The sequence below is a fragment of the Choloepus didactylus genome, chromosome 2 (genome assembly GCF_015220235.1).
Source record: "Choloepus didactylus isolate mChoDid1 chromosome 2, mChoDid1.pri, whole genome shotgun sequence".
NCBI lineage: Eukaryota > Metazoa > Chordata > Mammalia > Pilosa > Megalonychidae > Choloepus > Choloepus didactylus.
Window position 1 is genome coordinate 79,214,791 of NC_051308.1, and position 14,243 is coordinate 79,229,033.

The following is a 14,243-nucleotide window of genomic DNA, read 5'->3' on the forward strand; positions in this document are numbered from 1 at the left end:
TCTTTGATAAGGCCCCCAAAGTCACCGAACTGAGCCATAATGGTCTTTTCAACAAATGGGGCTGGGAGAGTTGGATATCCATATCCAAAAGAATGAAAGAGGACCCCTACCTCACCCCCTACACAAAAATTAACTCAAAATGGACCAAAGATCTCAATATAAAAGAAAGTACCATAAAACTCCTAGAAGATAATGTAGGAAAACATCTTCAAGACCTTGTATTAGGAGGCCACTTCCTAGACTTTACACCCAAAGCACAAGCAACAAAAGAGAAAATAGATAAATGGGAACTCCTCAAGCTTAGAAGTTTCTGCACCTCAAAGGAATTTCTCAAAAGGTAAAGAGGCAGCCAACTCATTGGGAAAAAATTTTTGGAAACCATGTATCTGACAAAAGACTGATATCTTGCATATACAAAGAAATCCTACAACTCAATGACAATAGTACAGACAGCCCAATTATAAAATGGGCAAAAGATATGAAAAGACAGTTCTCTGAAGAGGAAATACAAATGGCCAAGAAACACATGAAAAAATGTTCAGCTTCACTAGCTATTAGAGAGATGCAAATTAAGACCACAATGAGATACCATCTAACACCGGTTAGAATGGCTGCCATTAAACAAACAGGAAACTACAAATGCTGGAGGGGATGTGGAGAAATTGGAACTCTTATTCATTGTTGGTGGGACTGTATAATGGTTCAGCCACTCTGGAAGTCAGTCTGGCAGTTCCTTAGAAAACTAGATATAGAGCTACCATTCGATCCAGCGATTGCACTCCTCGGTATATACCCGGAAGATCGGAAAGCAGTGACACGAACAGATATCTGCACGCCAATGTTCATAGCAGCATTATTCACAATTGCCAAGAGATGGAAACAACCCAAATGTCCTTCAACAGATGAGTGGATAAATAAAATGTGGTATATACACACGATGGAATACTACGCGGCAGTAAGAAGGAACGATCTGGTGAAACATATGACAACATGGATGAACCTTGAAGACATAATGCTGAGCGAAATAAGCCAGGCACAAAAAGAGAAATATTATATGCTACCACTAATGTGAACTTTGAAAAATGTAAAACAAATGGTTTATAATGTAGAATGTAGGGGAACTAGCAGTAGAGAGCAATTAAGGAAGGGGGAACAATAATCCAGGAAGAACAGATAAGCTATTTAACGTTCTGGGGATGCCCAGAAATGACTATGGTCTGTTAATTTCTGATGGTTGTAGTAGGAACAAGTTCACTGAAATGTTGCTATATTATGTAACTTTCTTGGGGTAAAGTAGGAACATGTTGGAAGTTAAGCAGTTATCTTAGGTTAGTTGTCTTTTTCTTACTCCCTTGCTATGGTCTCTTTGAAATGCTCTGTTATTGTATGTTTGTTTTCTTTTTAACTTTTTTTTTCATACAGGTGATTTGAAAAAAGAAGGGAAAGTTAACAAAAAAAAAAAAAAAAAAAAAAAAAAAAAAAAAAAGAAAAAAGACAAACAAGGGGAAAAAAAAAAAAAAAAAAAAAGATGTAGTGCCCCCTTGAGGAGCCTGTGGAGAATGCAGGGGTATTCGCCTACCCCACCTCCATGGTTGCTAACATGACCACAGACATAGGGGACTGGTGGTTTGATGGGTTGAGCCCTCTACCATAAGTTTTACCCTTGGGAAGACGGTTGCTGCAAAGGAGAGGCTAGGCCTCCCTGTATTTATGCCTAAGAGTCTCCTCCTGAATGCCTCTTTGTTGCTCAGATGTGGCCCTCTCTCTCTGGCTAAGCCAACTTGAAAGGTGAAATCACTGCCCTCCCCCCTACGTGGGATCAGACACCCAGGGAAGTGAATCTCCCTGGCAACGTGGAATATGACTCCCAGGGAGGAATGTAGACCTGGCACCGTGGGACGGAGAACATCTTCTTGACCAAAAGGGGGATGTGAAAGGAAATGAAATAAGCTTCAGTGGCAGAGAGATTCCAAAAGGAGCCGAGAGGTCACTCTGGTGGGCACTCTTATGCACACTTTAGACAACCCTTTTTAGGTTCTAAAGAATTGGGGTAGCTGGTGGTGGATACCTGAAACTATCAAACTACAACCCAGAACCCATGAATCTCGAAGACAGTTGTATAAAAATGTAGCTTATGAGGGGGGTGACAATGGGATTGGGAAAGCCATAAGGACCAAACACCACTTTGTCTAGTTTATGGATGGATGTGTAGAAAAGTAGGGGAAGGAAACAAACAGACAAAGGTACCCAGTGTTCTTTTTTACTTCAATTGCTCTTTTTCACTCTAATTATTATTCTTGTTATTTTTGTGTGTGTGCTAATGAAGGTGTCAGGGATTGATTTAGGTGATGAATGTACAACTATGTAATGGTACTGTAAACAATCGAAAGTACAATTTGTTTTGTATGACTGCGTGGTATGTGAATATATCTCAATAAAATGATGATTTAAAAAAAAAAAAAAAAAAAAAAAAAAAAAGGACAGGGGGTGAATGACTTTTGAAGGGGGAAAAAAAGGACACCCTGAAAGAAAAGGGTGCTAATTGAATTTGTTTTCAAGAACTGCAAATTCCTGTATCTGCTAAAAGCAAATGAGACCTTAAGGCTTTGTGCCTACGAACACTAGCTCCCTAAGTGGGGGGACAGAGCAAGGCCTCTTTCAAAGCCTGCTTTGGGTCCTCAAGTTCAAACTACTGGACACAGTACAGGGTTACTGTGAATACTTGGTCATAAACAATTTTAAACTTTTGTATGAAAAAACTAAAAAAAAGAGGGAAAAAAAAATACTTTTTATCCAGCTGCTGAAGAATCCAGTGTCACTGCCTCTCCTCCTCTATCTCTCCACCCTTCATACTGCCTGCCTTGCTGGAATGAGCTCCCTGAACGGAGAGGTAACCAAGCTGAAGGTTTGGCCGCCACAGCAGGAGCCCAAAAGGAGCCACACAAGGAGCCACGCAACCCAAATCACCACCATAACATGCTCCCTGGGTATATCCCCAGCACCAGATTTCTCTCCCCTTCTCCTCCTCTGCACAGCTCTAGCAACATTCGCTACAAGCACAACCAATTTTTTATTTTCCAACATAGTGCTAAAGAGAATTCAAAAATAAAATCATTTACAACAGAAAAAAAAAAAAAAAAAAAAAAAAAAAAAAAAAAAAAGAAGGGAAAGTTAAAAAAAAAAAAAAAAAAAAAAGAAAAAAGACAAACAAGGGAAAAAAAAAAAAAAAAAGATGTAGTGCCCCCTTGAGGAGCCTGTGGAGAATGCAGGGGTATTCGCCTACCCCACCTCCATGGTTGCTAACATGACCACAGACATAGGGGACTGGTGGTTTGATGGGTTGAGCCCTCTACCATAAGTTTTACCCTTGGGAAGACGGTTGCTGCAAAGGAGAGGCTAGGCCTCCCTGTATTTGTGCCTAAGAGTCTCCTCCTGAATGCCTCTTTGTTGCTCAGATGTGGCCCTCTCTCTCTGGCTAAGCCAACTTGAAAGGTGAAATCACTGCCCTCCCCCCTACGTGGGATCAGACACCCAGGGAAGTGAATCTCCCTGGCAACGTGGAATATGACTCCCAGGGAGGAATGTAGACCTGGCACCGTGGGACGGAGAACATCTTCTTGACCAAAAGGGGGATGTGAAAGGAAATGAAATAAGCTTCAGTGGCAGAGAGATTCCAAAAGGAGCCGAGAGGTCACTCTGGTGGGCACTCTTATGCACACTTTAGACAACCCTTTTTAGGTTCTAAAGAATTGGGGTAGCTGGTGGTGGATACCTGAAACTATCAAACTACAACCCAGAACCCATGAATCTCGAAGACAGTTGTATAAAATGTAGCTTATGAGGGGTGACAATGGGATTGGGAAAGCCATAAGGACCAAACACCACTTTGTCTAGTTTATGGATGGATGTGTAGAAAAGTAGGGGAAGGAAACAAACAGACAAAGGTACCCAGTGTTCTTTTTTACTTCAATTGCTCTTTTTCACTCTAATTATTATTCTTGTTATTTTTGTGTGTGTGCTAATGAAGGTGTCAGGGATTGATTTAGGTGATGAATGTACAACTATGTAATGGTACTGTAAACAATCGAAAGTACAATTTGTTTTGTATGACTGCGTGGTATGTGAATATATCTCAATAAAATGATGATTAAAAAAAAAAAAAAAAAAAAAAAAGCCATAGGAGAAGTTCCTGGCACCCTTGCTGGCCCATCCCTCACCCCCTACCCAGCACGGTATGGAGCTGGCCTGTGTTCCCACGGTGGGTCTCTGGCCTTGTTCTGATTGGGAAAGATTGACTTCCAAAACTCTTCTTAGGTTTGCCCACTCCCTCCCCCACTTAGCTTGGGACAGCTAAAGCAATATAAGAAACAATTAAGTCAAACAGCCTGGGAAAATCCTTAGCTGCTTTAAGTCTTACAATTGAGCAAACTGATAGGGAGAAAGCCTATTTCATAGGGAGTAGAGGGGGCAATCAAATTCCTGTAAACCAGGGAACTCCTAAGGCCACTAGCAAGCACAAGCCCAGACAAGACAGGCTCAGAAAAGACAGGGAGGACCCTGCACTTTGCATTCACTTCAGGCTGATTTTCTTGATAGGAGGACTGAACTCTGAAGAAGAGCACCAGTCAATACCAAGCCAATTTACAAACACTGTGAAAAGTGTTTTTTGCATCGGTCTGTTTGGTTTCGTTGGCTCATGGCACTCAAAGAAATCTGTCTTAATACCATCTGAATACAAACTTAAGAAACAGACAATTCAGGGAATAAATCCCAGAGTTAATACTTTAAAATATTAAAATGAACAGTGTGCAAAAAGATTACAAGACAAACAAAGAAACAGGAAATAGCCCATCCAAAGGAAGAGGATAAAAATCTAGAAAACATCAACAAAGAAAGCCAGACTGATGATATACTGGACAAAGACTTTTTAAAAATGATCCTCAATATGCAGAAGGAGATGAAGAAAAATAGAAAGAACTAAAGGATATCAAGAAAACAGTGAATGAACAATGTAAGAAACTCAGTAAAAAGACAGAAATTTTAAAAAGGGACGAACCATAACTACTAGAATTGAAATTACAATAACTGAAATAAAAAATTCCCTAGAGGGTTTCAACAGCAGATTGGTGCCGGCAGAGGAAAGAATCAGTGAACGCAAAGATAAGACAATTGAAATGAGTCAGGCTGAGGAGCAGAAAGAAAAAATAATTTGAAAAAGCAAAAATAGCCTAAAAGACCTGTGGGACATCATCAACTGTACCAATATATGCATTATGGGAGTGCCAGAAGGAGAGGAAAGAAAGGGGTAGAAGGAATATTCAAGGAAATAATGGCAGAAAACTACCTCAACTTAGCAAAAGATATGAATAAACACATCCAAGACGCCAACTAACATCAAACAGGATAAACTTGAAGAGAAATATGACCGGACATATAGCAGTCAAACTGTCAAACACAAAGGACAAGGAAAGCATTCTGAAAGTAGCAAAAGAAAAGCAATGTGTTATGTACAATGGATCCCCAATAAGATTAAGTGCTTATTTCTTATCAGAAACCAAGGAAGCAACAAGGCGGTGGTACGAAATACTTAAAAGTGCTGAGAGAAAACAATTTTCAACCAATTTTAATTATATCCAGCAAGACTATCTTTTAAAAGAGATTCAGACAATTTCATATAAACAAAAGCTGGAGAAGTTTGTACACTAGTATTGCCCTATAGGCAATGCTAAAGGGAGTTCTTCAGACTGAAAGACACTAAACAGTGGATAGAAGCAAAAGAAAGAAAGAAAGACCTCCAGTAAAGGTAAAGGTAACCATATGGGGAACTATAAATGCCAGAATTATGGTATTGTATTTTTTGGTATGTGTCTCAGGTTGCTAATGCTGTCAGAATGCAATATACAAGAAATGGGTTGGCTTTTACAATGTGGATTTATTAACTTGCACACTACAGTTCTTAGGTCATGAGAATGTCCAAATCAAGGCATCAACAAGATGATACTTGGACTCTGAAGAAAGGCTGCTGGTATCTGGGACATCTCTGTCATATGGGAAGGTACATGGCTGGCATCTACTGGTCCTTCTTTCCCAGGTTTCATTGCTTTTAGCTTCTGGCTTCAGTGGCTCCCTCTAACAGCAAATCTAGGGACTTTCTCTCTAAGCTCTCTGGGTGTTTTATCTCTGAGCTCTCTTGGCCTTTTTTGCCTTTTATCCTCTCATAAAGGACTCCAGTAAAGGATTAAGACCACCTTGAATTGGGTGGGTCATAGCTCAATTGAAACAACCTAATCAAAACATCCCACCTACAATAGATCTACACCCACAAGAATGGATTAAAAGAACGTGGCCTTTTCTGGGGGTATATAACAGCTTCAAAGCAGCACGCTATGTAACTCCACTTTTCACTTCTTACATGTTGAAAAATGCAAATGCATAAATATAACATATAAAGATATAATTTGTAACAAGTACAACAAAAAGGTGAGTGCACAGAGGGGTATAGGACGAGGGTAGGTGTATGCTATTGAAGTTAACTTTGTATGAAATCAAATGTGATTGTTGTAGATTTAGGATGTTAAATTTTAGACCCATGCTAACCACAAAGAAAATCTATGAAAAATATATAAAGTTGAAAAATATAAGAAGGGACTCAGAATGGTATGATAGAAAATCAAATAAATATGAAATAAACATTAAGGGAAGAATTGAGAGGCACAAAAGGCATAAGACTTACAAAGATCAAATAGCCCAATAGCAGAAGAAAGTCCTACATTATCAGCAGTTACTTTAAATGTAAATGGATTAAATTCTCCACTTAAAAGGCAGACTTTGACAGAATGGATTAAAAAAAGCATAATCCAAATATATGCTGCTTACAAGATACTCACCTTATACTGAAGACACAGGTAGTCTGAAATTGAAAGGAAAATATATACCATGCAAATAATAACCAAAAGAGAGCTAGCGTAGCTATACTAATTTCAGATAAAATAGACTTTCAGTAAAAAAGTTACAAGTGACAAAGAAGGTCACTACATACTGCTAAGGAGGTCAATTCAACAAGAAAACATAACATTTATAAATATATATGCACCTAATGGCAGAAGCCCAAAATATATGAAGCAAATATAGACAAATTTGAAGGGAGAAATAAACAATTCTACATTAATAGCAGGAGATATTAATACATCACTTTCAAAAATGGATAGAACATCTAGTCAGAAGATCAACAGGGAAACAGAAGACTTGAATGATACTCTAAACTAACTGTATCTAATAAATAAATAAATATATATATATATATATATATATATATATATATGTATATATATACATAGAACACTCCACCCAACAGCAGCAGAATACACCTTCTTCTCTACTGCACATGGATCCTTCTCCAGGATAGACCACGTGTTAGGTCACAAAACAAGTCTCAAAAAATTTGAAGATATGAATATCATACAATGTATCTTCATTTACAAGAGAATGAAGTTAGTAATCAACAACAGAGGGGGAACTGGTAAATTCACAATATGTGAAAATTAAACAGTGCACTCTTAAACAACCATGGGTAAAGTAAGAAATTACAAGAGACATTTAAAAATGCCTTGAGGTGAATGAAAACGAAAGCACAACAAACCAAGATTTATAGGTTGCAGCAAAGGCACTACTGAGAGGGAAATTTATAGCTTTAAATGCTTCCATTAAAAAATAAGAAAGATTTCAAATCAGAGAACTGACCTCATAACCGGAGGATCTAGTGAAAGAAGACCAAATTAAACTCAAAGTGGACAGAAAGAAGAAAATAACAAAGATTAGAATGGAGATAGATGAAAAAAAGAATTAAGAAACAAAAGAGAGAGGCTGGAGGGAAGAAGATGGTGGCATAGAGAGGAGTGGAAGTTAGTTAGTCCCCCTGGAGCAACTAATAAACAACCAGGAACAACTAGTAAATGATCTGGAATAACTGCTAGGGGATGACCATGACTGTCCACACATCGTGCATCAACCTGAATTGGGAGGAATGCCTGAGGTCACAGCATGGAATCTGTGAGTAGAAACTGTGGATCCAAGCTGGGAGCTCCCTTCCCCCATAGCAGCCCAAACGGCAAAGTCTCGCTGTGATACAGAGCAGCACTCTCTGAACAAGTGAATATACCTCAGTCTGGCTCCAACTGGGGTTTTAATTGGCAAACGTGGACTGCTCAATGCAAGCTGCAAATCCCCAACAAGTGGGCAGAAGCTTTTAGTGACGACTCACTTTAAAAAGCCAGGGAACTTCTCTGTTTTGGGAGGAGGAGCCTAGAGGACCAGGTGCTATCTCAGGCCAACGGGTGAAACTGGGAGCCATGGACTGATCCTGAAAGGGAGCTTTCTTTCACTTTTTCTCTCTCTGAACCTGAGTGGCTCAGTGGAGAAAGCCTCAGCCATTTTCAGCTCACAGCACAATGACTCAGACAAGGGTAGAGATAGCAGAGTCAGAGAAACAAAGAATCTTTATGCAAATGAAATCTCCCTAGGGGGTGTATCTTCCCTAAGAGAAAACAGGGGGTGCCCAGCTCTACCACCCACTTTCCATTCAGAACCAGACCCCAGAGCCTGGGAGAAAACAGCCACGGGCCATGCCTCCTTATACCAGTCAGAAGCTACAGGCTCACAGGCACCATCTGCTGGGCAGGTTAGGAAAAGCACAGTGGCTTGAGGCCTCACAGGTTGTGTCAATCTTCTAAGACACACCCTCAGGGAAACTAGATACTGAATATTCCCTCTTTCTGAGACCTGAGGCTGTTCTGGTCTGGGAAAACCTGACTTGGCTAACCAAGGAAACCAGATGCCTAGACAACAGAAAACTACAACCTACACTAAGAAAAACAAAGATATGGCCCAGTCAAAGGAAAAAAATTACACTTCATCTGAGATACATGAATTGAAACAACTAATGCTAAATCACTTCAAAAAGTTTAGGGAAGATATGGCAGAAGAGATGAAGGTTATAAAGAAAACACTGGATGCACCTAAGGTAGAAATCGAAAGTTCAAAAAAACAACTGGAGAATCTACGGAAATGAAAGGCACAACACAAGAGACGAAAGACACAATGGAGACATACAACAGCAGATCTCAAGAGGCAGAAGAAAACACTCAGGAACTGTACCTGAAAACCTACACACAAAAGAACAGATAGGGAAAAGAATGGCAAAATATGAGTAACGCCTCCTGGAATTGAATGACAACATGAAATGCATGTATGTATGTGTCATGGGTGTCCCAGAAGGAGAAGAGAAGGGAAAAGGGGCAGAAGCAATAATAGAGGAAATAATGAAAATTTCCCATCTCTTATGAAACACATAAAATTACAGACCCAAGAAACACAGCATACCCCAAACAGAATAGATCTGAATATGCTTATGCCAAGACACTTAATAATCAGATTATCAAAAGTCAAAGACAAAGAGAGAATTCTGAAAGCAGCAAGAGAAAAGTTATCCATCACATACAAAGGAAGCTTGATAAGACTATGTACAGATTTCTCAGCAGAAACCATGGAGGCAAGAAGGAAGTGGTGTGGTATATTTAAGATACTGAAAGAGAAAAACTGCCAACCAAGAATCCTATATCCAGCAACTGTCCTTCAAATATGAGGGAGATTTTAAAATATTCTCTGACAAACAGACAATGAGACAGTTTGTGAATAAGATACCTGCGCTACAGGAAATACTAAAGGGAGCACTGCAGACAGATAGGAAAAAACAGGAGTGAGAGGTCTGGAACTCAATTTTGGGTGACGGTAGTAGCACAGCAATGTAAGTACACTGAATAAAGATGACTGTGAGTATGGTTGAAAGAGGAAGGTTAGGAGCATGTGGGACACCAGAAGGAAAAAGGAAAGATAAAGACTGGGACTGTATAATGCAGTGAAACCTAGAGTGCTCAATCATTGTGATAAAAGGTACAAAAATGTTTTTCATGAGGGAGGAAAAATGAATGTCAACCTTGCAAGGTGTTAAACATAGGGAGGTACTGGGGGAAAATACAATCAATGCAAACTAGAGACTATAATTAACAGAAACATTGTATTATGCTTCCTTTAATGTAACAAAGGCAATATATCAAGGCTATAAGAAGGGGGCATAAGGGATGGGTATGGGGCTCCTGGCATTGGAAATGTTGTCTGACTCTTTATTCTACTTTAATTTAATGCTATCTATCTTTTTGGTGCTCCCTAGCGGTCATGTTTGTTTTGTTTTTTGTGTGTTTTTTGTTTGTTTGTTTGTTTTCTTTTTTTTTCTTTTTCTTTTGTCTCTCTACCTTCTTTGACTCTTCCTTATGCTTTGTGGAAGAAATGGAGACATCCTTATAGTGGTGATGGTGGTGAATACATAAATATGTGACTATACAGGGAACTATCGAGTGTTTACTTAGGACAGAATGTATGGTGTGGGAACAAAACCGTCTTAAAAAAATGGGTTGATGAAGAAAACTTAAGGGCACTATATTGAGTGAAATAAGTCAGACACATAAGGACAAATAATGCAGGGTCTCACTGATATGAACTAATTATAATATGCAAACTCATAGCTATAAATCTAAGTTAACAGGATATAGAACAAGGCTAAAGAATGAGGAGTGGTTGCTTATTATGAGCAGAATCTTCAACCAGGGCAAACTTAAACGTTTGGAAACGGACAGAGGTGATGGTAGCACGTTGTGAGAATAACTAACAGTGCTGAATGGTGTATGAATGTGGTGGAAAGAGAAAGTTCAGAGTCATATATGTCACCAGAAGGAAAGATGGAGGTTAAAAGATGGGAATCTTGTGGTGGATAATGCCCATGATTAACTGTACAAATATTAGAAATCTCTCTCATGAACTAGAACAAATATATGACACTATAACTAGAAGTTAATAATAGAGGGGCATATAGGAAAAAATATACCTATTGCAAACTATATAGTAAAGTTAGTAGTATTTTAACATTCTTTCATCAACAGTAACAAATGTACTATACCAATACTATGAATCAATAACGGAGTGGGCTGGTTAGGGGTATGGGAGTATTTGAGTTTCCTTTTTTTTGTCTTTATTCCATTTCTGGAGTAATGAAAATGTTCTAAAAATTGAAAAAAAACATTAATTGTGGTGATGGATGCACAGCTGTATGATGGTACCAGGGGCAACTGACTGTACACTTTGGATCTTTTGATAATCTTATGATACGTGGACAATCTCAATTAAAAAAAAAAAAACAATAGAGAGAATAAAAAGAACCAAAAGTTGATTCTTTAAAAAGATCAGTAAAATTGAGACAGTCTTATCTAGACTGACAAAGAAAAAAGAGAATGCAAATAACTAAAATCACAAGTGATGGGAGGATACTGCTACTGACCCCACAGAAATAAAAAGGATTATACAAGGATACCATGAACAACCATATGCTAACAAATTAGATAACCTAGATGAAATGGAAAGATTCCTAGAAGAAATAAAAGATCTCAACAGACCAATAACAACTAAAGAGATTGAATCAGTAATCAAAAGCTTCCCAGAATAAAAGGCCCATGACCAGGTGACTTCACAGGTGAATTTTACTAAACATACCAAGAAGAATTAACACCAATACTTCTCACACTCTTTCAAAAAATGGAAGATGAGTGAGCACTTCCTAACTCAAACTCTGAAGTAAGCACATCCTAATACCAAAACCAGATAAAGATACTACAAGAAAAGAAAATTACAGACTAATATTCTTTATGAATATAGATGCAAAAATGCTCAACAAAATACTAGCAAACTGAATCCAACAGCACATTAAAAGAATCATGCACCATAATTAAGTGGGATTTTATCCCAGGCATGCAAGGTTGGTTCAACATAAGAAAAATCAATTAATGTAATACATTACATTAACACAAAGAAAGGGGAAAAAATGATCCCCTCAATCGATGCAGAAAAGGCATTTGACAAAATCCAGCATTCCTTCTTGATTAAAAAAAAAAAAAAAAAACTCTTGAAACTAGGACTAGATGGAAACCTCCTCAACATGATAACAAGAATCTATGAAAAACCCACAGCAAACATCATATCAATGATGAAAAACTAGAAAGTTTCCCTCTAAGATAAGGAACAAGGTAAGGATGCCCACTGTCACCACTGCTTTTCAACATTGAACTGGAAATTCTTGCCAGAGCAATTAGGCAAGAGACAGAAATAAAAGGAATCCAATTTGAAAGGAAGAAGTAAAATTTCCCTAGTTGCAAATAACATGATCCTATATATAGAAAATCCTGAAAAATCCACAACAAATTTACTAGAGCTAATAAATGAATTAGCAACATAGTAGGGTACAAGATCAACATGCAAATATCATATTTTCAAACACTAGTAATGAGCAATCTGAAGAAGAAATCAAGAAACCAATTCCATTTACAGTAGCAACTAAAGGAGACAAATAGGTAGAAATAAATTTCACCAAGGATATAAAGGACTTATTCACCAAAAACTACAAAACATTGCTAAAAGAAGTAAAAAAAAGACCTAAGTAAATGGAAGGACATACCATGCTCATGAATTGTAAGACTAATTATTATTATCAAGATGTCAATATAACCAAAGCAATTTACAGATTCAACACAATCCCAATCAAAATTCCAACAGCCTTGTTTTAGAAATGGAAAAGCCAATCATCAAATTTATATGGAAGAGTAAGGGGCCCTGAATAGCCAAAACCATCCTAAAATGAAGAATGAAGTTGATGGACTCACACTTTCCAATTTTAAAACTTGTTACTACAAAGATACAGTGGTCAAAACAGCACGGTACTGGCACAAGGTCAGACTTTTAGACCAGTGGATTCAAACTGAGAGTTTAGAAATAGATCCTCACATCTATGGCCAAGTCCACTCAATTGGGAAAGAATAATCTATTCAACAAATGGTGCTGGGAAAACTAGAAACTCACATGCGAAAGAATGAAGGAGGACCCCTAACTCCTACCCTATATAAAAATCAACTCAAAATGGATCAAAGACCTAAATATAAGAATCAGAGTTATTAAACTCCTAGAAAAAAACATAGCGAAGCATTTTTAGGATCTTGTGTTAGGCAATGGTTTCTCAGACTTCACACTAAAAGCATGAGCAACGAAAGAAATACAGGTAATGGGACTTCATATAATTAAAAACCTTTGTCATCAAAGGACTACATCATGAAAGCAAACCCACAGAATGGAGAAAATATTGGAAACCACATATCTGATAAGTGTTTAATATCCAGAATTCATAAAGAAATCCTTCAACTCAACAAAAAAGAGGCAACCAGTTAAAAAATGGGCAAAAGACTTGAATAGAATTTCTCCAAAGAAAATACACAAATGGCCAAAAAGCACAAGGAAAGATGCTTAACACATTAGCCATTAGGGAAATGAAAATCAAAACCATGAGATACCATGTCATGCCCATTAGAATAGCTACTATTAATAAAACAAAAAATAACAAATGTTGGAGAGGACATGTTATTGGTGAGAATTTAAATAGTGCAGTTGCTGTGGAAGACAGTTTGTTGGTTCCTCAGAAAGTCAAGTATAGAACTACCATATGACCCAGTAATCCCACTTCTAAGTATATACCTCAAAGAAATAAAAGCAGAGACTCAAAACAGGTATTTGCACACTGATGTTCATAGTGGCAAAATTCACAATTGCCAAAAGATGGAAGCAACCTAAGTGTCCATCAACTGATAAAACGATAAACAAAATGTGGTATAAATATACAATGGAATATTATTCAGCTATAAAAAGGAACGATATTCTCATACATGCAACAACAGGGATGAACCTTGACAACATCATGTTGACTGAAATAAGGACAAATATTGTATGATCTCACTCATATGAAATAATTTGAGTAAGCTAATCCATAGAGCCAGAAACTAGAATACAGGTTACCAGGGGCTGGGGTGGGCATGGGGAAAGTGGAGTTAATTCTTAATTAGCGCAGAGATTCTGTTTAGGGTGATGGCAAAGTTTTGGTAATGTATAGTGGTTATGGTAACACAACGTAGTGAATGTAATTAACATCACTGAATTATATTCTGAATGTGGTTAAATGGGAAATTTCAGGTGGTATATATGTTGCTAGAATAAAAATTTAAAAAAAAACAACCACCATAGGACTGAACAACACAAACACTGAACCCTGAGGTAAATTATGGACTATAATTAATAGTAAAATTATAATAATAGCTCTC

General features: G+C 37.8%; 1 protein-coding gene across 3 annotated transcripts in view; it reads right to left on the minus strand.

The window, feature by feature from the left end:
• Positions 1-14,243, minus strand: part of RGL1 (ral guanine nucleotide dissociation stimulator like 1) — a 266,774-nt gene that overhangs the window by 162,197 nt on the left and 90,334 nt on the right. The gene's annotated exons all lie outside the window — the stretch shown is intronic.